Below are 25804 nucleotides of genomic sequence, written 5' to 3'. Positions count from 1 at the left end.
TGGATAATGAAACAAAAGTCTACCCTATGCTGTCTACAAGAGACCCACTGTAGAGTGAAGGACACACATAGATTGAAAGTGAGAGGCTGGAAAAAGATACTTCATGCAAATGGAAATTACAAGAAAGTTAGAGTAGCAATACTCATATAAGACAGAACAGATTTTAAAACAAAGGCCATGAAAAAAGACAAAGAAGGACACTATATAATGATCAAAGGAGCAATACAAGAAGAGGATGTTATACTCATATATGCACCCAATATAGGAGCACCTAAATATATAAAACAAATACTAACAGACATAAAGGGAGAAATTTATGGGAATACAATAATAGTAGGAGACTTCAACACCCCACTGACATCATTAGACAAGTCTTTCAGACAGAAAATCAGTAAAGCAATGGAGATGCTAAATGACACAATAGAACAGTCAGACTGGGTTGATATTTTTAGGACATTACATCCCCCCGAAACAAAATATACATTATTTTCAAGTGCCCATGGAACATTCTCTAGGATAGACCACATACTCAGACACAAAGAAGCCTCAATAAATTTAAGAGGATAGAAATTTCAAGCACCTTTTCTGACCACAATGCCGTGAAACTAGAAATCAGCCACAGAAAAATAAATGAGAAAAATATGACTACCTGGAGACTAAACAACATGCTACTCAAAAGCCAATGGGTCAGTGATGAAATCAAAGAGAAAATTTAAAAATACCTTGAGACAAATGACAATAAAAACACAACCACACCAAATCTATGGGATGCAGCCAAAGCCGTCCTAAGAGGGAAGTTAATAGTGATACAGGCCTTCCTCAAAAAAGTAGAACCTAACCTACTACCTAAAAGAATTAGAAAAAGAACAAACAAAACCTAAGGTCAACAGAATAAAAGAAATAATAAAGATCAGGGAGGAAGTAAATAAAATAGAGATTTAAAAAAATAGAAAAAAGATCAATCAAATCAAGAGCTTGTTTTTTGAAAGAGTAAATGAAATTGGCAAACCTCTGTCCAGGCTCACCAAGAAGAAAAGAGAGAGCACAAAATCTCAGTCTCACAGACATAGAAAACAAATGTATGGTTACTGGGGGGAAAAGGGGATGGGAAGGGATAAATTGGGAGTTCAAGATTTGCAGATACTAACTACTATATACAGAATAGATAAATAATGAGTTTCTTCTGTATAGCACAGGGAACTATATTCAATATCTTGTAGTAACCTATTATGAAAATAAATATATGTATGTATATGTATGACTGAAACATTATGCTGCACAGCAGAAATTGACACATTGTAAACTGACTATACTTCAATTTAAAAAAAAGGAATATAATGGAATCTATCTAAGAATGTGAAAAAAAATGACTCATAAGAGGGCTCAAGGAGTTGGGCTTAGTGGATCTTAATTTTAAGAGGTTTAAATAAATGTCATGGGGAAAAGAGAATAGCAGATGATTGACTGGGACTCAGAGAATCAAGTGAGGCTTTTTGGAAAATACATCATTTGAGTTTGGGTTATGAAAATTAAGTAAAATTTCAACAGGCAAGGAAAAAGATTCCAGATATAGTGTAATTTCAGCAAAGCCCAGAAGAGTCAAAGCATCACGCATATGCTGGGAGTAGGATGGGAACAGCCTTACTTGCTATGAGTTGCAATGAACGTATAATGACAAATATCCATCATTATAGTATCATGCAAAGTATTTTGACTGCCCTAAAAATCCTCTGTGTTCTGCCTATTCATCCTTCCTCCTCCTCAGATACCTTTTTACTGTTTCTATAGTTTACTTCTCCCGAATGTCATAAAGTATGTAGCCCTTTAAGACTGGCTTCTTTCACTTAGTACTATGCGTTTAAGTTTCCTCCATGTCTTTTTACGGCTTTACAGCTCATTTCCTTTTACTGCTGAATAAATTCCCTTGTCTGGATGTAGTACAGTTTACTTATCCATTCACCTACTGACAGACATCTTGGTTGCTTCCAAGTTTTGGCAATTATGAATACGGTTGCTGTAAACATCTGTGTGCAGGGTTTTGTGTGGACATAAGTTTTCAACTTTTTGGGGTAAATACCAAAGAGCACAATTGCTGGGTCATATGGTAAGAGTTATGTTTAGTTTTGTAAGAAACCACCAAATCATCTTACAAAGTAGCTATACCATTTTGCATTCTTACCAGCAATGAATAAGAGTTCCAGTTGTTCCACATCTTGGCCAGCATTTGATATTGACAGTGTTTTGGATTTCAGCCATTCTAATAGCTGCGTGGTGGTATCATCTTGTTGTTTTAATTTGAAGTTTGCTGAGGCCACACAAGGTGGAGCATCTTTTTATGCCCTTTTTGCTATTTGTGTATCTACCTTGGTGGAATGTCTTTTCAGACAATCGTGTCCACACAGAAACCTACACACCAGTGCTTCTAGTAGCTTTTTTCATGATTGCTAAAATTTAGAAACAACAAATAGGTTGCTCAACAAATAGGATGGATGGATAAAGAACCTATGGTATACAATGTAATATTTTTGAGCAATAAAGAGAAATGAGCTCTATAGCCATGAAATGACATGAGGGTACCTGAAGTACATATTGATTGGTGAAAGAAGCTAAACCAGAAAAAGCTACATCCTGTATGACTCAAACTATACAACATTGTGGAAAAGGCAAAACTCTGGAGATCACTGATTGGAAAAAGGGATGAATAGGTGGAGCACAGTGCATATTTATGGAAGTGAAACTGATCTGAATGATAGTGTAATGGTGGATATATATCCTTACACATATGTCACAACAAGAGTGAACCCTAATGCAAACTATGGACTTAAGCTAATGATAATTTATCAGTATCAGTGCATCAATTGCAATTAATGTGTCACACGAATGACAGATGTTAATAATTGGATTAATTGTGAGGTGGGGTGAGGAGGTAGGTGTATGAGAACGCTCTGTACTGTCTGCTCAGTATTCTGTAAACTTAATACTCCTTTAAAAATGAAGTCTACTAATTAGAAACAAAACAAAACAACCAAAAAGCCCAAACGTTACTATGATCTGAAGGTGCACGTATACATGAGGTCTTTTTATCGTCCCTTTGTTGTTGCCTGGGATGGGACCTAAAATAGGGCATGTGCACACCAGATACAGCAGGCACTCCGTGTTTGTGTCCTTTTGAAAATCAGCATTTTCTAAATAAATTTAGCAATTCATTTATCCATTAATGTGTCTATTCAGTAACTATTAATCGAGTACTTCAGTGAATCTGATATCTTGGCAACCATTGCAGATACACAGAGATGTGTGTGTGGTGCCCTCATTTGTGTGGTACGTATGTACTACCACCTATTTGTATGCTCATGTAATAAATATGGATAGAGGGTGTATATATATATATAAAATGTGAACATCTATCTGTATGATCTATAGACTTACGTATATGCCTATAGACAACTCAAAAGTGGTAGGAAGAGAATACTTAATCATTAAATATTTGTAAAACTGTTATTTGAAGTCATTCTTAACAGAGTGCTGCTGGAAGAACTCACTTCTAGAGTATCTCAAATACCCAAAGAAAACATTTCAGCTATAATTAATGGTTAAAACAACTAAGGACAAAGAGATCAAAAAACATGTGAACTTTTTCCTTTCCCAGTAACATGGCTTGTCTTTGGAGACAGTGCCCATCTTAAGATGGATTACTTCATTTGGCTTTTCCTGTGGTCTTCAAGGTCAGCTGGAATGAAGGGCATTAAAACACTCAAGTATTGCAAAGTTTTTAAAAAACAGTAAAGATTAGGGACACCAAGATGCCTATTATTAAAAAACAGTAATTAAACATGAATTTGATGTTCATTTGAGAAAATATTTGTGGAATATGACTTCCTCTCAGTTCAGTAAAAGTCACGAGATACCTGTTTTGTTTTTCAATATAGTGAGAGAATGTACGTGAACTGTGTAAGTTGAGGAGACTGCTTTTATTTTTTTCCCCTTCAATTTTCTGGGTTCCAGTAGAGGTCACTGGGAGGAGGGTCCATCTATCAGCATTATCTATGGAAACTTTAGAAATATATCAATATTTGAACCCTACCCAGACCTACTGAATCAAAATCTTTAGAAGGTATTTGGAACAAACAAATGGCAAAAAATATCCTCAGCTTTTTTGTGATAAATAACTCAAGGTAATAGCCATTGTTTTACTGACCACTTTCATAGACCTTCAATAAGTTGATTCTTAAATTAGCCAATCACAGAAAATAATACATAAAGAAAATAAAGAAAGAAAAAATGAGTTTGGAATACTTTAAGGAAATAAACTAAGCCACTAATGTGTCTTTGTAACTAGAGGCCAAACAATCATTTATGTTAATAATGAACATAATGCAGATCTTTGAGTATAACTTTCAAATAGCCTATCATTGAGTAGATATGGAAACCAATTTATTCCTTATTATTTTTTCCCTTTGAATGAGCAAGTTCTAATTATCTTCTATCCCACCTGGGTTCACCTTCCAATTTTAACAGGTGTCCTAACACTTGACCAGTATGTGGTATATAAAAAGTGATCAAAAGTTTTGATAGTGTTAGTTAGTTTGTAACTAGATTACTCTTAAAAAGGAAATGAGCCAGGAAAAATGATCTGGTGAGAAAAATGTTGCAGTCCAGAGCATTTAGAGAGTGCATTTTGAACTGAAATGATAGGAATGTGTGCTAGATATATAAGGTGCTTGATAAGCACTAATTATTTAAATTAATATTACTAAATGTTTAAATTAATAACTAGTCATCTTCATCTATAGTACCTCTGTATAGGATAGAAACGATTTGAAGAATGTAGCCAAAACCAGTTTAGATAAGGAAAAATTGTGAGTCAGAATGTGTATTAGAACACATCTGGTGATCCTCTTCTAAATGATGTATTTACCTGAAGTCTAAGGAATCAATTGGTAAAATCTACCTGTGTCACTATTTGTGATTTAGGCATATGCTGCTATGGCTGGTGGAATGGTGGGGACAGCAGGAGGATGTTGATGGGCACCAGCTTGGAGGAGGAGTGTCCTGGAGGAAATTCTTTATAAGGTAGGAAATTTCAAGTAAAATAAGTTGAATTTGTTAACTGAGCTGAAGCATCACTTTTCTCAGGATGGACTGGGAAATTCTATTTGAGTTCATCCTAACACAGATATCTGTGTGTCCTGAGAAGAAACAGATTAAATTTAAAAAGTTATTTTACAAATCTCTTGAAGACTTTAATAGTTCCAGAAATGATATTGTTAAAACTGACCAAAATTCAAGTGTAAAACATTTAAGTTACAGCTAGTCTTTCCACTTTGAAAGAGGCTGCCTTGATCTTAGGGCAGAGGAATGTTGTGTTCCCATGGATTTTGGTGCAAGGATCTGCATTTTGCAGAATGGGAAAGGTAGTGGTGGAAGGGCAGATTGTGGAAAGTTCAAGCAATAAGTGACAGAAGCTTTTTTTTGTTATTTAAACTCTGAAAAAACTTCTAGGAAAATCATGGAAAGCGTTGCAGAAGGAAAAGCTTTTAAATGAATGCATAGAAATAGAAAAAATTCAAATTTAATATATACCTTGATAGAGTTTGTACCCACAACCTGGGAAACTTCAGAGCACATATATAAGAAAATGCATTTTAAATAAGCAATTTGGTTTCTCTGTCTACCTTATTTCAGTCATTAATCTCATGATCACATGGCACTTACTTTAAAAGTATGAGTAGTGTTTGAAGCCATACCTTTCTTTTGACTTAGGAAGCAAAGATTGACTTAACATCCAGTCCACTGCTCTGCAGGATGATGACTGAAATATTTTATATCCCAGATTCTCAAAGCCACTATTAGGCATGTGGACTGGACTCCTAAGTCAGATTTAGAGTCAGTAGATAACCACTGAGATAGCAGCTGTGTCCACAAAGACTGGATCTACTGTCACATTTGCTGGCAGGTGTGTTGGATTTCTACATAGCAAACTGTTATATAACTGTTTGGAGTTTCTTGCTATTTAGTCCACAATGTAGTAGAAGTTAAGCTCTAAGGGGTAGTAGCAAATGGTATTTCCAACTATATTTTCTGCTCAATTTAAAAATTTTCTTTTTCTCTGCTCAACTTTTAAAAAAATACAAAACTGTTCCCAAAATAAAATCTATTAATTAAAAAATACTTTCAAAACAGAAAAAAGAATTCAACCAGTTCTCACCACCTCCACTGGGGCCCCCTTAGTCTAGATCATCACCATTTTTCACATTCTTTGGCCTTGTTCCTGTTCAGGGTGTTATAAGTGTGGAGGCCAGAGTGATCCATTTAAAACATGTCTCTCCTCTTTCCAAAATCTTTTATGGGTTTTTAAACTCAAAGTTGGGTAATCTAAAGTCATCACAGCAACTTGCATGACTATACATGTTTTCACACTCCATGATCCTATATCCCTTTAACATCATCAGCTCATACTCTTCACCCAGCCCACGGGCTCTAGCCTCATTGACTAGCCTTCCCTGTGTTGAACACATCAACCATCCTCTAACTGCAGATTTTCGTACTGCTCCCTCTTCCTGGAATGGCCTTTTGCCAGTTAGCCTTGTAAGTCTCACTCCATGTCTCACTCAGGTCTTCTCAATTGTCACCTTTTTAATAAGACCCCCCTTAATTACCCTTTATAAAATAGTAAACATTCCTTCTTATCACAGCCAATTCTCCATCCCTGCTATATTTTTTTCTTCATAGCACTTATTTTCAGATATGCCATCTGTTTCATTGTTCAGCTATCTACACTAGAACGTGTAGGGAGTTAGAGAAGGAGGGAGGGAGGGAAGGAAGGAGAAAAGAGAAGAAAGAAAATAAGTGAGAAAACCAAACCTTAGAGGAAACTCAACTTTGCTTGGTTACATTCTTGTTATTCTGTGAGGGTACCTAAATGAATTTGAGAGAAATGCATTTGTTAAGGGCATTCAGGTGATGTTATATTTAAGTGGAGAAAAAATTTTATTTTTTTAATGTAGAGAAAGACTGGCCTTTGGTTAATGCTGATTCTCAACCAGAGTTGGGTCAAATGCAAAGATAGCACTTTGCTTTATCATGACTGACCCAACAAAAATCTTTGTATTTATTAATCAGGCTATTCTTAAACGGGTCTGTCTGAAAAGTACATTTCAACAATAGATTGATCCCCTTGGCATTTTACATCTCTGGATGAGCTGCTTCAGGTTAGAAATTAAAACATCCTGTTATATATCTACCAAATGGAGTTCAGTGCTTCTGGCATTTGAGCTTGTCTAAAAGTCCTGCAAAGAGTATCTGTTTTGTAAATGTCTTTTATAGTAATGTAGGAAGGGGGAGTTAAAATATGACAAAGGAAAGAACGGCATGTGGAGCAACAAATTTAAGCTCATAACAAATGGCATCGTTCTTAGCAAAGCAACAAACCTGAGTTTTAAAAGATCAAAAAAGGTTATAATTTACTCCAGGGATACGCTGCTTTTTGCATTTCTTGCTTAGAACTAAAACATTTGTGTGCAATTTAAGAAGGTTGGTCTTTCATACCACACTGCAGTGTTACAATTTTTGTTTTTGCAATGTTTAATTTCTTTTCTTGGATGGACAAATTATCCTTGTGTCCCCTGCAGCCAACTGTAATGATTTCCACTGACTGCAGTAATGAGGGCAGAGCCGATTAACTTTAGGCCTTTCTCCCCCTAAAATCAGCAAACAAGTTACCCAGCAAAATATATATTTGTTTTGTATATATATATATATATATGACAAGATTATCTTGTCTAACAAGAAAGAATTTTCTTATTTTCCCTTCCAGCGAAAGTTGAAAAAATCATTGAACTCACCAACATGGCAATTGCCAGTTGGCCAGAGGATCAGGTCACTTACATGTCCTCCCTCAGCACATAGAAGGTATTTGCATACTTGGCTTCGTTCTTGTTTTGAAGGACAGATGCTCTGATGATTCTGATCTCAGTAGGATGCAGAGGCCCTGTCTTGAACAGCTTTACTTTAACCCATTTTAAACAAAGAGTTAAACTAGAATATAGAGTTCTTTCAAGGAAAAAAATGTTATAATTCAGATGTATAAAAGCTAAAATAAATATTATTTTACCCATATACCTAAGACACACCTTTTTACTTAATAATCTTTGACCATGAGACATTTACCTTGTTTTACTGATGGAGGAATTGTGCCAGACTGTGCGTACCATACTGCGGTGGTATTGCCAAAGAAGAGCCAGTCTTCTCCAGGTATTTATTTTGGTCTTTGCAAAAGAACAAAGTATTTTTTCCAAAGGAGCTTTGCTTAGAATTTGCCATTATTCCTTTACTAGGAAATGCGTGGGAGTTAACTATACAAATCTGAACTTTCAAACTTCTGTGAGCATTTTAGACTCATATTCCCTTATACAGTTCTTGGTACTATGGGGGTAAAAAAGAAGTAAAAGAAACATGTCCTACTCGAAGGAAGTTTCCAACCTACTTGTTGAGCAAAAAACACCTAAAATTATGCAGTTACTATGCTGGGTACCTATAGAGTCTTGGAGGCATTTATGACAATTTACAGTAGTTATTTATGTCAACTGAAATAAATGCACAGCCTAAAAGTTGAGAGTTATGTTTTATTTGGCAGGAGGACTCGAGCCAGGATGACAGCCTCTCAGATCACTCTGAGGGACTGCTCCAAAGAGGTAGGGGAGGAGCTAGGATATATAGGAGCTTTACAACAAAGACCAGGTAGTTGGAACAATAAAAGGTTACTTGTTATCTAAAGAAAACTAGGCATCTCAAGTTGAACAACTTAGTGCTTTTCTATGTATGGGAGGAAGCAAACATTTGGGCTCACTGAATTCATTCCTTTGACAAGCACCTAGCAATCTAGGGCCAGTATCCTGTCCTTTCTTATTCTGAGTCCCCTCAGGGTGCACCATTGTGAGTGGCTGCAGAGGCTGGGCTGCAGGCTTGTCTTCACTGGGGGGTGGCGGCAGCTGCTGATGACTTGAGGTTTTGGCATTCTTTGTTTACTGATGTGGTTTGCAGTATTTTTCATTCACATTTACATGACTATCTCTCAAGTCCTTGAATGCCTTCTAGGTGGGGGTTATATCTAGTGTACATTTTTAATCCCTAATCAGTGACACAAAATCTAATTTACAGTAGATATTTAATGACACTTCTTTTATATGAACAAAAATGTTTGAATTATATAAAGAGAAGTTTAATTTTTTTCATGCCAGATAATGTATTTGTATGCAATATTTATTTACTCTTCTCATGTCTAAATATTTGGGCCCATTTTAGGTAAAAGGCCAACGAAAGAACTGAAGAGTCTTTCTTTGTTCTTCTCTTTATTCACTCAGCTAGCCAATCCATTATTAGGTCTTACAGGTCCAGCAAAATAAATATCACATCTATTCACTTCTGTTCTTCTCCAGTGTTGTTATCAAATCCTTCTCACTCTTATCTCTTACCTAGACTTGCGCAGTGCTGTATCAGTGGGTCACCTTCTTTTCACTTTTGCTTCTCTACTCTCCACACACATAGCAACTAGTGTGATTTCTTTACAATGTTAATTTGGGAATGCCGCTCCCTGGATTAGAACACTTGAATGGCTCCCATACCTTTAGGATAAAGTCCAACACCTACCTCCTTCTGACTAACCCCTTCTCCTTTGGATCCTGTTGCAGCTCTGACCTCCTCTTTGTTTGCTCTCATCCTTCCCATTAAGCCCCAGACACGTGCTGTTTTCTTTTTGGAAGGCGTGTTCCAGCCATACGTTCTTTGAACTAGTGGTTTTTTCTGTCTGGAATACATTTCTCTCTGACTTTGTTATAGCTGGTTGTTATTTGGGCTTTTGTTTTTTTGTCATTCATGCCTCAGCTTGAATGCTGCTTTATATCCTTTAGAATATTGATACTATGATAAATGAAAGATGCACACAAGAGTAATTTTACAGTGGGCTTAGTGATCTCTCTTACAAGAATTCTGGAAGGAGGACTGTCACAATGCTAGATAATGAAGAAGTCTAGGGATATTGGGGCACTTGTGTGGTTTCTCTGCTCATTCTCTTTCCGTGCTTTTGAAGGTTTTGATGCCTTCAGCTAATCCAAGCATCATATTCAAGAGTAAATAGGGTGGGAAGGGATAAACCGGGAGTTTGAGATTTGCAGATACTGACTGGTATGTATAAAATAGATAAGCAAGTTTATACTGTGTAGCACGAGGAAACATATTCAATATCTTGTGGTAGCTTACAGTGAAAAAGAATGTGAAAATGAATATATGTATATTCATGTATGACTGAAGCTTTGTACTATACACCAGAAATTGACAGAATATTATAAACTGACTATACCTCAATAAAAAAAGATTAAAAAAAAATAGAGTGAATAGGTGTGATGCAGGAAAACAGATGTGGGGCATGATGAGGGCTGTGTCCCAGGTCTCGGTTGAGCCCCTGGGACGTGCCCCCGCCAAGTGTGGGTCCTTGGCTTCACGCAGGAAAGAATTCAAGAGCGAACCACAGTTGAGTGAAGGCAGATTTATTCAGAGAGATACATTGAAAGGCAAGAGAAAGGCCACAAGGTGTGGGGTTTGGGTGCTCAGATTAAAAGTAGGTACACATTCCATAGACAGAATGCAGGCCTTCTAGGAAGAAGGGGAGAGAGACGTGGCCACAAGGTGCCATGTTGCTGGTTTTTATGGGCTTGGTGGCTTCATATGCTAATAAGTGAAAGGACCAGTCTAAGTAGCCTGGGGAAGGGGCTGGGATTCCCAGGAAGTTGGCCATTTCCCACTCTTTGACCTTTTGTGGCTAGCTTTGGGACTGCCATGGCGCCTGTGGGCGTGTTATGCACCATGTTAATATATTACAAGAGCGTATAATGAAGCTCAAGATCTGCTAGAAGTCAAATCTCTCATCATCCTGAGCCTCAAGGCCTACTGGGGGTTGAATCTTTCACCATTCTGATATTAATTGCTGTGGCACTCCTTGAATGGTTGTGCCCTGCCCCCTTCCATCCTGTCTCATTCCCCCTCAGAGATTTTACTCTCATAATCTTATGGGGTTGCAGAGGGGTGAAGATCTGTCTTCTGAAACTGCTTCCAGGCTGAGTAGGGGTGTTGACCCTGCCTATCAGGAAGTAAAAAATCTCTGAATGCTCAATCTAGGGGCCCCAGGGGCAGGACAGACTTTTGTTTTTGCATCCAAGGGCTGAGGGTGTGGGCTGGTATCCTCACATAGCTGCCATCTGATGTGGGGCTGCTATAACCCACTGTTTCCATTGACTTCTGACGAATTCTTTTAAAGATGAAGTGTTACGGAAATGACAGGCCAGTCAAGAAACAAGCACCACTCGGAGGGTTGGAGTACTCAGATGTATTACGCCGGCAGGCTCAGAGGGGCTTCTGCTCCGAAGCTCTGAGCACCTCCAAGACGTGCTCATGAGGTTTTATAGGGTAAAGTACAAGCTTGGGGTATTCGGCCAATAGGCATGGAACAGCTTTAGCAGCATTATCATCACAAAAGTGGAGGTGGGGAGGCAGCAAACCAACATTCCAAAGCCAGATATGTATCTTTGAAAACCCAGCTGGCTAGCAAAAAAACATGAACAGCAAACCAACACTAACTAACCTAGATTGACAAGTTAGTCCAGCAGAACCCAGATCAGTATTCCAATACTTAGATTTGTGAGTTATCTTGTTAGACCAGCCCGGTTTTTCCTTCACAGAAGCACCTTTGTAACAGCAGTTTGACAGTCTGTAACAACAAAAAGACTTAAAAGGCATAGTTAAACATTTGTAATCACCACTACACGATATTATTTGTTTTCCTTAAACAGGTCCCTGAGGTCTTCTATTGCCTCGCAAGTGTAGGTCTCTCCTGGCTCCTGTTGGGGCTTATAAGTTACAGGCTTTATTATGGACAGCTGTGCCCAATTAGCAATCCCTCGCAGCTTAACAGCAGTTGGGGTGCTCAGTAATGCCTGCCATGGTCCCTTCCATTTTGGCTACAGCTGGTCTTCAGGGGACCCCTCCTTCCATGTTTTTAGTAAGACAAAGTCCCCTGATTGGACAGGGACTTCAGCCTTTTCCTCTGTGGGAAAGGGCAACACTTTGTTCCCATATTCTTGGAGAGCCTTTTGAACTTGACTTAAGCTAGCAATGTGGGAAACTAATCTATTGGTCTCCTCATTAAACAAGAAATCTGACGTTAAAAGGGGCATTCCATACATCATTTCAAATGGGCTAAGTTTTAAAATTCCCTGAGGGGCCGTTCTTGTTCTTGGAAGGGCTATAGGCGAGAGGGGGACCCAGGTTTCTGAAGTCTCAAGGCATAGCTTGGCAAGTATTCTCTTTAGAACGTGATTTATTTCTTCCACCTTGCCTGAGAATTGAGGCCTCCAGGAAGAGTGGAGGTGATAGTTAATACCCAGAACGGAGGAAACCTGTTGAATCACCTTAGCAGTGAAGGAGGGTCCATTATCACTCTGTAAGCCTTTTGGTAGCTCAAATCTTAGGATTGTTTCTTTGAGCAGAAATTTTGACATTTCTATTGCTTTTTCCGTTCTGGTGGGGAAAGCTTTTACCCATCCTGTAAAGGTCTCTATGAATACCAACAGGTATTTCCATCCCTTACAAGGGGGCATCTGGGTAGAGTCCATTTGCCAGTCTTCCCCTGGATAAGTTCCCCGACGTTGTGTGGGCTGGAGTAGAGGTGGGGGTATAGGGTGTCTCCCTGGGTCATTGCAGGCACGAAGTTCACAGGTCCTAGTGACTTCCTTAACCATTTGGGACGGTCCCTTGCCTAGGAACACTTGAGAGGTTATTCTGAGCATGCAGTCCTGCCCTAGGTGGGTGGGCTCATGGAGATGCTTAATTATTTTCCATTGTTTGTCCCCAGGAATGAGAAGCTTGCTATCTTTTGTCAGCCACCCTGAGAGATTCTTTTCCAGCCCCCTGTGTTTAGCCCATTTGACCTCTTCAGGCGTATAGGATGGCACCCTTGGAAGAGGCTGATCCTCAGGTAGGAGAACTGCAGCTTGTCAGACTGGCTGTTCTCTGGCTGCAACTTCTGCAGCCTTATCTGTGAGGGCATTTCCCTTTATAAGGGAAGAATCACCCTTTTGGTGGCCCTTGCAGTGTATGAGTGCAACCTGATTTGGAAGCTGGACTGCTTTTAGGAGTTTTAGAATTTTTTCCTGGAATTCAGTGAGTAAATCCCTTCCCAACAAGGGGATGGGGCACTGAGGCACGAGCAGAAACTGATGTGCAAAGGTAAAATTTTCTAGCAGGCAGCTAAGGGGGGCTGTAAATCGCTTGGTTTGGGGCTTTTTGTCAATTCCCATCACTACACAGAACAGGGAGGACAAGGGTCCAGGGAAATCAGGCAGCACAGAGTAGGCAGCTCCCATATCTCATAAGAAGATAACTTTTCTACCTGCCACGTCAAGGGTTACCCAAGGCTCCTCCGGAGAAATGACCAGGTGTCCTGTGGGAGCCAGGGAGGGTCCTGGGCCCCATTGGTCTTCAGTTATTTCAGCCGTCATTGGTTTGGGAGCCCAAGCCCCCTTGGGGACTGGAGGCAGTCCAGCTTCCAGTGGCCTTTTTGTTTGCATATAGGGCAGAGTCCCAGTGGACTGTCCCCATACATGGGGCATTCATTTTTTTCAGTGGCCCTCCTACCTGCACTTAAAACAGGTCCCTTTTTGGCAAGACAGTGGCTCTGATCCAGGCATCCTGAATCCTGTCCTCTCCATGGGTCTTCTTGAAGGAGGGTAACCCCGAGGTGGTGCAGGGGTTAAGGCAGCCACTAGGAATTGTGCCTTTTGCTGTTGTCCCTGGATCCTTCTTACCTCTTCAACCCTGTCTCTATTGTTAAATACTCCAAACGCCAGCTCCATGAGCTGATTCATGGGGGTCTGGGGCCCCAGAGCTGCCTTTTGTAATTGTCCCCTGATGTCTGGGGCTGACTGAGTGATGAGATGGGTGTTTACCAGGGCTTCCCCCTCAGGGGCTTCGGGGTTAATATTAGTGTACCTTTTAAAGGCCTCCACTAAGCTGCCCTGGAAAAGGGCTGGATTCTCATCTTTTCCCTGTGTTACTTCTCTGACTTAGTCATGGTTGACGGGCTTAACAACACATTTTTTCATCCCCTCTATGAGGCAAGTTATCATATGGCTTTTGTGTTCAAGCCCTCTGCCTTCCTGTTGGTAGTTCCAGTGGGGGTCTTGGTCAGGGATTGCATCCCCCTCAGTAAGGTAGATTATGTGTCCCTGATCATTGGGAGACAGTTCATCAGCATACGCCCGTGCTGTGCTGAGGATCCGGCCTTTTTTCTCGAAAGTGCAGCAGGTTGAAAGGAGGACCTGTAGGTCCCCCCAGGTCAGCTCATAGCCAATTGTTAGCCTAGCAAATTCCTCCATGAACCTACTGGGGTCCTCGGCAAAACGTCCAAATTTTTCCTTGCACGTAGCCAAATCAGTCATAGAAAAGGGGACGTGAACTCTGATTGTTCCTCCATCTCTGGCTGGCACTTCCCTTAAGGGGCAGAGTTTGGTAGGAGGGGGTTGGTAGGTGGCCCCACTTCGAGTAGTACTGGTAGGACTTTCCTCTGCTGAGGGAGATGGTGGGGAAGACTGTTCCCCCTCTGAGCTGGGGGAAGTAGGAACCTCTGGCTGTGGACCTTGGGGAGCTGGACTCATAAGGGGGTCATCTAGAATATTAAGCTCCTGTGGGAGGAGATGCTTTGAGGGGATGCGGGCCAGGAACATCCGGCAGGAGTTCCTTAGACCTGGGTTTTGGTATAGGGTCAGGAACATTTGGACATGTGGGATTTCCCCCCATTACTGCCTCTTTTACAAAATAGGCCTAGCTGCAAGGTGGTATTGTAATTTAATGATCCAGTCTTTGGCCAGACTTCTTGGTCTCCTAGTTTGTACTGGGGCCATGCAGTATTACAAAGGAAAATTAATTCCTTTTTCTTTAAATTATCCTTTTTAAACTTTTTCCAATTGATTAATATGCATCCTAGCGGGATACTTGTAGTTGTCCCCATTTTGGTTAGGATGTCCTATCCTTGAGCCTGAGGTGGCTCCTTTAGACTAGTTAAGGAAAGGAGCAAGGGCCAGAGGGAGAAAAGGTGACTAGAGTCCCAGAGACTAAATCCTTTAGAGGGAAGGAGGAGACCTAGGTCCTGAGTCAACTAAGCAAATTACGTTTTGTGAAAGAGAAACAAATAGCTTTGAAAGGTGGTGGAAATTTAGAACGAAAAAGGAACGTTATAGCCACAATGCCTCTTAGACCAGAGATCTGCAGGCCCACTAAGGAAGTGTCTGCCTGTGATTCCCACTCAGGGGCACTATAATCTGCAACCCCATCAAGGGATGCTAAAACCTGTGACCCCACCGAGGGATGTGAAAACCTGCAAACCCACTGAGGGATGCGAAAACCTGTGACCTGTGAACAGAACACTCACCGGTAACTCTCATTTAGGGGTGCAAAACCCGAGATCTGCAAAGGGAGTGCCTGCCCATGACTCCTGCCTATGGATGCAATGAGGCCGTATGCCCCGAGGGCACTCTGGGAGGGCGGGGCCACAAATTTTTAAAGGGAAACTCCCCAATTTGGGCCCCCTTTCGCAGTTTTGGTGCCCCAGAACCAGACCAACACCGTGTAGAGAGGTGGAATTGGGCTCAAAGAGCCATGGAGGGGAAGCTCCACCCAATCAGGTTGCCAATTACTTGCCACGTGGTCTTAACTTGGATGTCCGAGTGGTCACCTTGGTGGATCTTCTTGCGTCCAAAGAGATAGAGTGATAGAGGAGAGAATGAGAAAAGATGGAGGGGAGAAAAGCCTTGGGCTCGGTGGGCTCCTTCATGGCTAGTGAGCTGGTTTCTGCCAGATCCTGCAGGCAGCGTCAGCCGCCACCTAAGGGCTACTTGAATTTGCACGGCGTGGGAGAAACCCCCTGCCACCCTCCGAAGAGAGGGGAGCTGTAACCCAATAGGCAGATTGAGATTATGCCCTTTGAGCCCTGTTTCTTTATGTAAATGCCCCACGTCGGGTGCCAGAGATACGATGCAGAAAAACAGATGTGGGGCGTGAGAAGGGCTGAGTCCCAGGTCTGAGGTCCCAGGTTGAGCCCCTGGGAGGTGCCCCGCCTAGTGTTGGTCCTTGGCTTTGCGCAGGAAAGAGTTAAAAGAGTGAGCCACAGTCGAGTGAAGGTAGATTTATTCAGAGAGATACATTGAAAGGCAAGAGAAAGGCCACAAGGTGTGGGGGCTGGATGCTCAGATTAAAAGTAGGTACACATTCCATAGACGGAGTTCGGCTGTTGCTGAAGAGAGAGAGAGAGACGTGGCCACAAGGTGCCATGTTGCTGGTTTTTATGGGCTTGGTGGCTTCATATGCTAATAAGTGAAAGGACCAGTCTAAGTAGCCTGGGGAAGGGGCTGGGATTCCCAGGAAGTTGGCCATTTCCCACTCTTTGACCTTTTGTGGCTAGCCTTGGGACTGCCATGGCGCCTGTGGGCGTGTTATGCACCATGTTAATATATTACAATGAGCGTATAATGAAGCTCAAGTTCTGCTAGAAGTTAAATCTCTCATCATCCTGAGCCTCAAGGCCTACTGGGGGTTGAATCTGTCACCATTTTGATGTTAATTGCTGTGGCACTCCTTGAATGGCTGTGCCCTGCCCCCTTCCATCCTGTCTCAGGTGAATACAACCAATGTTCTTTCAGGAAAGAAGTGTCAGGGGGATGACTGTTAAGTCAGCAACTAAGGATGTTGGCCACACTTCCTCAGAGAGATCACTTCTGACAACAAAGGCCATAGGTGTCACTCAGCTGCTTTTTGGCACATCACCTGTTTTTATTTTCCGCATAGCTTTTATAATCATCTAGTGTGTTTTTAACAAGTTTTTCTATTTGCTGTTTTGTTTATTACTAGTCTCCCTTCATTGGAGCATTAGCTCTGGGTAGCTATTTTGTTCAAAGATGAATTTCCATAGCCTAAAGTCATGCCTGGCACATAGCAGGTTCTCAATAAATAATTATTCAGTATATGGAGATGACAGAATAATAAGGAGGGAATGATACTGATAAATGTGGGTGAAAAGATTTCAAATATTACATACCTGAAAATATCTTTTAAGATTGGAAAAAAAAACTTTAGTCTTTCAAAAGTTATAATAACAACCAACAAAGAAAAATAAATAATAAAAAAGAAAAATAAACAACAATGAAAAAGGACAAAGTGGATCAGCACTGTAGCATATTTTTTAATCAGTAAAGCATCTTATAAGCAGTGCTACACGGTGATCAATCTGATTTTCTTACTAAGTGAGATGTCAAATGTATCCAGAACGTGAACCCCACAATCTCAATTTCAAAATTTCTTTCAGTAATTTTCATAAAATATGAATGACTTTCGGAGCCTTTCTTTGATTTTCAGCTAAGTTTTATTGCTGGTAGGAACTGCATGTTTTAAAGAGAAGAGTTACAATGCAGCAGCACGTGCCAAAAAAAAGTACATATCAAAGGGTCAACATAGATGTAGTGTGGGGTCTGTGACACTTGCCTTATGTTATGTGCCTTTAAAAAAAATCAGTTATATTACTGCCATCAACAGTGTTGGCACCTACATTTGGTAGCAAGTGCTTAATATTTTATATTGAAAATGTTAACCGGCTTTTTAAGAAAAATCCCAAGCGTTCTTTCCACTGGACGCTTTCCCTAAGTTTATGTGCGTATTTCCAATGGTTATTTCTTCATAAATAATTTTGTAGCGTGTGGATCTAACAACGTATGTTTCTGCACCCAAGCTACAAAGTCATCCCTTCTGTGGATGATACTGACACAGTCCCACAAGTTATTTAGCTTGTGTTAGAGAGAAGGACAAAACCTAAACCTGTATGTATTAAAAATGATCTCTGACATTAAAAGTAGTTCAGTAGCTGAAGTGCCACAGCCGTTGGCGCCATGCTGAGCCTCAGCATAGCCTGTAGGTTTGATTTCAAAATTAGTTAATGGCATGGCTTCATGAGCAGCCACACCACGTTTACTACAGTCAGAGGATGGGGATTTGTTACAACTGGGTTTCTGGAAGTCTCTTCCTCTTTTAAGGCTCTTATGTAATAAGTTTTTTTTTTTAATAGGGTTTTTATTTCATTATTTGTATTTTATTTCATTCAAAAGTAAAGTATAACAGATCCAGCAACAGGAAACCAGCCATACAAAACAAAAGTTTTGACAGCATTGTTTTTACTCAAATTTGGCTTGAATGTCTCTTTAAATAAACAAATGACAAGGAATGAAGAAGATTCTTCCTTATTAAAGACACAAGTACCTTGTAGTAACTTACAGTGAAAAAGAATATGAAAATGAATATATACGTATGTTCATGTATGACTGAAGCACTGTGCTGTACACCAGAAATTGACACAGCATTGTAAACTGACTATACTTAAATAAAAATATTTATGTATATAAAGACACAAGTAATGCATGATAGAAAATAATTGAAAGAAAAAAATTATAAAGTATTTGCTAATAGGGATGAGGAAAGTAAATTACTACTGAAAGAAAAGAAAGATTATTATTTTTTTTTAAGGTATTGTTTGAGAGAGTCAACACAGAGAAGCAGTACAGCATGGAAGTTAATAATCAGGGTTAAAATGATCACTTCTCAGCTGTGTGACTTAAAAACATGTAAAATCTGTCAAACAGTGATAGTAATAATCCTGTCTCATAGGTATTTTGATGATTTACGTACAAATATTTAAAACTGCTTAAAAGAGATTGGGCATGTGGTAAGTGCTCATAAATGTTAGCTATTAGTATTTCTTAAAACGCCCTGAATGCTTAATTTTAGAGGGATACAAGTGGTGATCAAGAATGTTGACCCTGGGCTGTATATTTTCTGAGAATATAAAGTCTTCACTTAAATGGATGCATACGAAGTGGTGTTTTAAGGAAAACATAGGTTTCAGGAATATTGAAAAATAATGCTGAGGGCATGACAATATGTGGGGTGTGTGGGTCTCTCTGTAATGATGTGAGAGTTAGAGAGGCCATAGTGTTTAGATTTTGATGGGCAGAGGAAGTGTTGAGCCTTGAGTCAAAGACAGAGATGCCCAGAGTCCTGTGATGATAACAGCAGGTGACAGGGACCTATTCTTTAGGCATTGACCAAGGGGAAATGGGCATGTGGATCAGCATCATCAGTTTCCTCTCCAAAGCTCTTTTGGACAATAGTGGCCATTTGAACTTTATAAAGTGCATCTGAGGCCCGGAAGAAATATGCTTTGATTTAAAGTAGAGCCAAACATTTCTCTTGATCCATGGGTGTTTGTCACGGAGATGGACCCTGTGGTGGCTCAGGGTGGGGAGCAAATAAGCTGGAGGGAATGTGGTCTCAGTTGGAGACCAGTCTCTCCCACCAAGTGAAGTCTGTAATCAGTGTCTGGTCAGCACTCTGCTTACTGGCTCTGAAACTTTCGGAGTCTCTCGGTGTTTCCCTTTGGAGAGGGGTTTAGTAATAGCATCCTCTTCATAGCATCGTGAAATGATTAAATGAATAAATGGATGTAAAGCACTTGAAAGAATACTGGAATATTGTAAGCTGTTGATAAATAAATCATGTTCCAATTTCATTTTCTTCTCTTTAAAAAAAAAACTATGTAAAGTATAGCAAATGCAACTCTCAGGTGCCACAGAGAATTAACTACAAATAAATGAAATATAAACTTTTCAGAAGAATCAGAATACTGTGCCAAAAAGAGCACTGTGCTTACTTTCAAAAGATTTCTGTCTTAATCCTGCCTCCACTTGTAAATCTGATTCTGATCTCGAGCTAGTAACTTGGACTCTTCCGGCTTCAGTGTCCTTATCTGTGAAATGTCAATTATCATATATGCCTCTACTCCCTAAAGGATTGTTAGGGAAAAAATAGACTTGTAAACTGTAAAGTTATGTTTGTTAAATAGACCTATAATTGAGTAAATGTATCATTATTATAAACTATTATTCCTTTGAAATACTTAATTTTTCCTATCTGTACCTGAATAGTGGCGATGGTAAGCAAACTGTTAGATTAATAAACAATAACTGATTGAGATGCATAAATGAGTAAAAATTACTAAAGGATGTCATGGGGAAATTTTCCTTTTTTATAGAGTATATATTTATATATTACATTTAAATGGTGCTGTGTAATTTTATTTCTACTGAAATTTCATTGATTTTCTAAATATCTTTTCAAATGTTCAGAGTTTGTATTGTTGTCAATAGAAGATGCCCAAAGAACAAACTATTTAAAGAGAAACTACACAGGATAAGTAATGCTTCACTTGTGTATTTATAATCCTGTTGGTAGCTTCTTGTAAAGTCTTTGTACATAATGTCTTATACTATTGTGAAGTGTCAGTGCTGCTGCTTAAAATAGTGTAACTTCTACTTAATTCAGTTTTTACTTAATTCTCCCTCTGAATTCTATAGGAGAGAGGAATAGAAAATATTTGGGTAATTCTAGAATAAAGGAAAATTTCTTTCTAAGCAGGATCCCTGAATTGGGCATCTGTCTTTTTCATAGGAATTGCCAGAAATCTCAACAAGGAGCGGGTGCCAATATATTCATTTGAAGGAAATTATTTGGAAACTTTTTTTTCAAGCTGACTTCAATGTAAGTCTTGACTTTAGATATTAATTCTGATTAAAGGGGGAAAGAACAAGCATATAAAAAAGGGTAGATTCCACTAATCACACAATGTTTTTAAGTTAAGTCATGGTAGCTCACAGATCAGCTCACACACAGTATGGCAAAAAAATGTAGAGGAAGCAAAAAATCTCTTCACAGAGGTGAATTAGAAAAAAAGAGAAAAATTATGATAAATAAGAGTACAGTTAACAATAATTTTTAAAACATGTATCTAGGAGACAAAACTACCTCTGAGGCTCATTGTTCTCCCTCACAGGTTCCTGTCCTGCTGAGGAATAAAGAAACTTCCATTTGTCCAAATCTTTTCCCCTTCTGTTTTAAATGGTTTCGTTCTGCTTTCCGTGTTCAGTTTACTAGAAAATGAACCACACAGAGTTCATGACTTCCTGTTAAGTAAAAGCTCAACACATTTAGAGATGAGATCAAGGTGCTGAAGAGTGTTTCTTCCTGGGTTCTTGTGGTGAGGGAGGGCCTTGTACCAGCTAATGTCACTGTGCTGTTCATAGGCTTCTGCAGTGATGGTGTATCTTGTCTGCCCAATAATTGCATATTCTGCTGGCAACTGATGCTAAAATATGTTGCTGGTGACTATGAGGTCCTTTCTCTCTTGCTTGTATTTTAATTTCTTGAACATTGTTAGCATAATTATTTTAAAATCTGGTTCTGGAAAATCTAACATTTGGGTTCCCTATGGGTAGAGCAGCCAGATAAAACACAGAATGCCTAGTTCAATTTGAATTACAGGTAAACATCAAATGGAGTTTTAGGTCAACAATGAATAATTTTTTTAGTATAATTATGTCCCAGATATTGCATAGGACATTCAATGTTTTTTTTGAAATTCAAATTTAGCAGAATGTCTTCTATTATATTTGCTATAAATGACCTTACTTGTGCGTTTCTATTTATGTCTATTTATTCTTTTGATTTGTATTATTGTATTGTCTTCTCGTCATTGCTTTTTTTTTTTAACATTGTGTGCTACACATGGTATCAACAAAATTGTAGAAATAGCATGGTTTTATATGAAGTTATCTTCTCTCAAAATAATATCTTTTTGTTTCTACCAGGCAATTTGAGATGGTAGCAACCCAGGATCAGCTTAATCAAATTTCAAAATTGAGTAGATTTAAATCTGAGCCACAGTTCTTGTGAGTTCTGTCTACTTATTGATCATACTTATCTCAAACCAAGATAGTTCACCCAGGTTACCATCTCTGAACTCTAGTTTCTGCCCCCTAGCATAGCAGGACTGATAGAAGTGTTTTATTAGCCTCTCAGCTTCTCTGTTGCTTCCTCTTGAGTTAGAAAATACTTAAAAGAGGCCCTGAACTTGCCTCTCCATAGGCTCTCATCCTCCTATAGATCCTGGCTGGTTATTCTTCATAATCTTACTATTTCTTTCATGCCTTCAAGTAGGTGTTCGTGTCTAGATTTCTAATTGTTCTCAGAAGGGGCCTTAGTGTAAATCACAGTCTTCCTTTACTGAAACAAAGTCTGATTGTTGTTAATAAATGCTTCTTAAGGATGAGAGGCAAAATGGCATGAAATGTAAAGGGGAATATGAACAAAATTGATGCCCCTTTCTTGACCATCCTAAAATAACATCATGTAAGAGATGATCTCTGACTTAATACTAGACGTTCCCTTCTCATCCAATCTTGAAGGGCAATGGAGGGTATCAAACAAATCCCATTCATATACAGGTTTCAGACTTCAGAGGCACCCACTATGGGGTTTTCTTTGTTACAATGGTAATTGATTGCATCTACTCTACATGGTTGTTTTATATCTCTTATGAATTGCTAATTTTACTTTCGTTAATATGCTGTGAGTACAAGTTTTTGTTTCAGATATGATGTTACTTTTTGGCTTTTTGTAAAGGGTTTCCATATAATCACCTATATTCTGAAATTTTAGTCACATTGAAGAGAATAGAGCAACTTTATATCCAAATCTTCACTTAAATATAGTGAATGTGTTGAAACAATCTAAGCATGTTTATACTCATCTTAAATATAAACCTGAAGTTTAGAAATGCTTCTATTCTTAAAAATAATTTATCCATGAATTGAAGCAATTCTGTGTGTCCATGTATCAAAATAAAGCAATGAAAAGCAAATAAAGCTATGCTTCATTAATCTGACAAAAGCTTTGTCAAGTATCTTTCATCAAAATTTAAAAATTTCTTCTCAAACCAATAATTTAATTGAAATGTTTACTATATAAAACTTAGATCACCATCTTCAAAGAGAACCAAGTGTTAAGATTTGAGTTCTTCCAATAAAAATGTGAACAGATCATATTATCATTTGAAAGCAGTATTATATTTGCATACAAAGGAAAAAGCACTGAGATTTGAATGCAAAATTCATATTGTAGCTTCTAGCTGATGACAAGGATAGTAACCTTAAAAGTAGAAAATTCCAGAAAGAAACACAATAAAAGATAATAACAGTCAAAGTGCCTATCATGCCCTAAGGCATTGGGATAAGAAATAATACCATTTGTCTGTCTGGCAGAAGGTATGTTTCCTGGTAATAAGTTTTAGATGCTGAGAGCAAGGTGATTATTTATCAAAAAATAGATTTGTTTTTCAAGCTCCGTTGGTAGAAATGACTAAACTTTTAGTTGGCAAGATGCAAGAAATTTTGTCTCCTAAGTTAAATGATCTTCAAACAAACGCAAGTAAATAAGAAGGGATCAACTGAAACCTAGACATCCCAAATCTTGTTAGCCTTACTGCCCCAGTAAATTTCCACTTCCTATAATATCCAGTGTTAGTGATTTTTAAAAGGAAAATTTTGGAATCAGATTTCTTGGGTTCTAACAGTGATTCTGCCTGTTACTAAATGTGTTTAGTTGGGCCAGTTACTTGATATCTCAGGACCCCAATTATCCCATCTATTAAATGGAGTGATTTTGAGGACTGAAAGGTGCATTAAATGTAAAGGATTCAAAAGAATGGCTTGCATATAATTAAACTTAACAGCTAGGATTGCTTATAATAACTATTATTACATAAATATCTATAAAACTCTCAACATTAAATTTGTATGGAATTCAGTCTTTTTCCAAGTTTTCATTCCAGATGTAATTCTGAGGGATTCCAGGGTAACTTATACTTGTCATTGAATCAGTTCTTCTCATGTTTACCTCAGATAACCTGCTGGGTAATCACATGCCCTGATTAGGCTGCTTTCATTTCCCTTCATCATTCTGGCCCATTCTCAGGGCAGACCAAGAAAGCCATTACCTCCTCAAACCCATCATGGTTTCCTCACAATGGCCACTTCTATGTGCTTACGCATGCAGATCAAGACCTCTCCTTTTGTTATGAGAAACCATGGCTTTTTCAGTGTAATGCTCAGTGAGGGTCACAGAGAGAGATGTCCCTCGTGATACAGCTTTTTGTAAAAAACTTTCCTACAGTCCTCATTGTGACACTAATACTAAGATGGGGATTTTTCTTTTCTGTTTGGGCGACAGGGAACTCTTGCTGCATTAGCCGCATGCTGATCAGAGAATCAATACTTGATTTTCATATCGTAGACTCTGAAGTTGAAATTGATTACCTGCAGGGGCCCATGGTGAGTTTCCCCTTGGGAGCTGCCATTATTCATCATTCCTTTCCATGTGCACATAGATGAGAGTGTGTCAGACAAGTTTAAGTAAGTAAGTGTTTGAATATCAATTTATGTTGCTCTACATTTAGTTCTCTAATAGGGGAAAAAAGAAATCCCACTGGTTGTGACTGGGGTGGGAAAGCTTCTGAAGGAGGGCAACTAACTCCTCTGCTTATGTACCACACTCTTGACACCAAACTCTCTTGTTAAATAAGTACATTCACAGCATATTGCACTGTATAGATTTGCGGGTTAATGCATATTAACGTGAAAATAATTACTTTAAAATAATGTTCTTTAGGGAATTTTTCTTCAAGTTGGCTTATTTTTTTTCATCCTGGCTTATTTAAGACTGTCCTAAGAGATGACATTCTACTTGTTTTGGCTATGATATATAACTTAACCATGGAGAAAGTTTGGAGATTTTTGTTTGTGGGCACAGTTAGAAAGTGATTTTGAGTCTTCCTGCAATTTTACTACATTTCACAACACAACTTAAACTTCATTCCAACTTGTAGTTCTAAAGGCCACACATTAGAAACATGATTCACAGAATTAACAGGGGCTAAGATTAAATACTATATAATGTCAACCTAGAACATGATAGTTATTTTTAAGTTTTCATTTTGTTATCTTAAAATACAGATTCCATCATTTGATATAAGCAGTTATTATCTAAGAAGAATAATTTAAACTGTACTTAAATGAAAAAAAGTACATTTGGGCTTGTGATAGTATGAAATTAAATTATTCCAAAAGGTCCTATTCTTCTATTATTAGAAAAGGGTATCATTGATGTTTGTAGACTTCTGATGGGTGAAGGAGTGTAAAAGGAGCACACAGATTAATCAACATGCATTAACTTATTAAGAGCAGTGTATAAATGCATTTAACACATGAATAAAATGTGAATCAAAACTGGAAAAAAGACTAACTTAAAAATTAACTATATTTACTACAAGAAAATTCAAACCTTTATTTCTCATTTGTTTTTATTTACTAAATGTAATGAGGAGTGACTCCTAATAGCATATTTTTCAGATATATTATTATAGCTTTAAGTAGAAATGTATATATTTTAATTTCTTTTATTTTTTTCATAGTTGGAATGCATTTAACTTTAAAATGGATGCTATGAATATAAGAAAGTTATAAGAACTAGCAAGTGTTTTGATGACTCTCATCACTAGCTAGAAAAAAAATGAAAAGCAGAACATTACCTGGTTTTTTTTCAAATGTGTAATGTATGTATATGTATGTATGATGCATATATGTAGACAGATAGATGGACTACTTTACTTTGAATTCTAGGATCTGAAGCAAGAGTTGTTTTTATAGTCGCCTCTAATGTTTATACTGTAATCTAAGAAAAGCACATTTAACAAAATCCTATTGATTTTCATCTAAACTTGTTGAATTTTACTATAAAATTATTTATAATTTATATTCATTCATGA

Source organism: Camelus bactrianus, chromosome 7 (assembly GCF_048773025.1).
Source record: "Camelus bactrianus isolate YW-2024 breed Bactrian camel chromosome 7, ASM4877302v1, whole genome shotgun sequence".
Lineage (NCBI taxonomy): Eukaryota > Metazoa > Chordata > Mammalia > Artiodactyla > Camelidae > Camelus > Camelus bactrianus.
Note: the sequence above shows the minus strand (reverse complement) of the source record.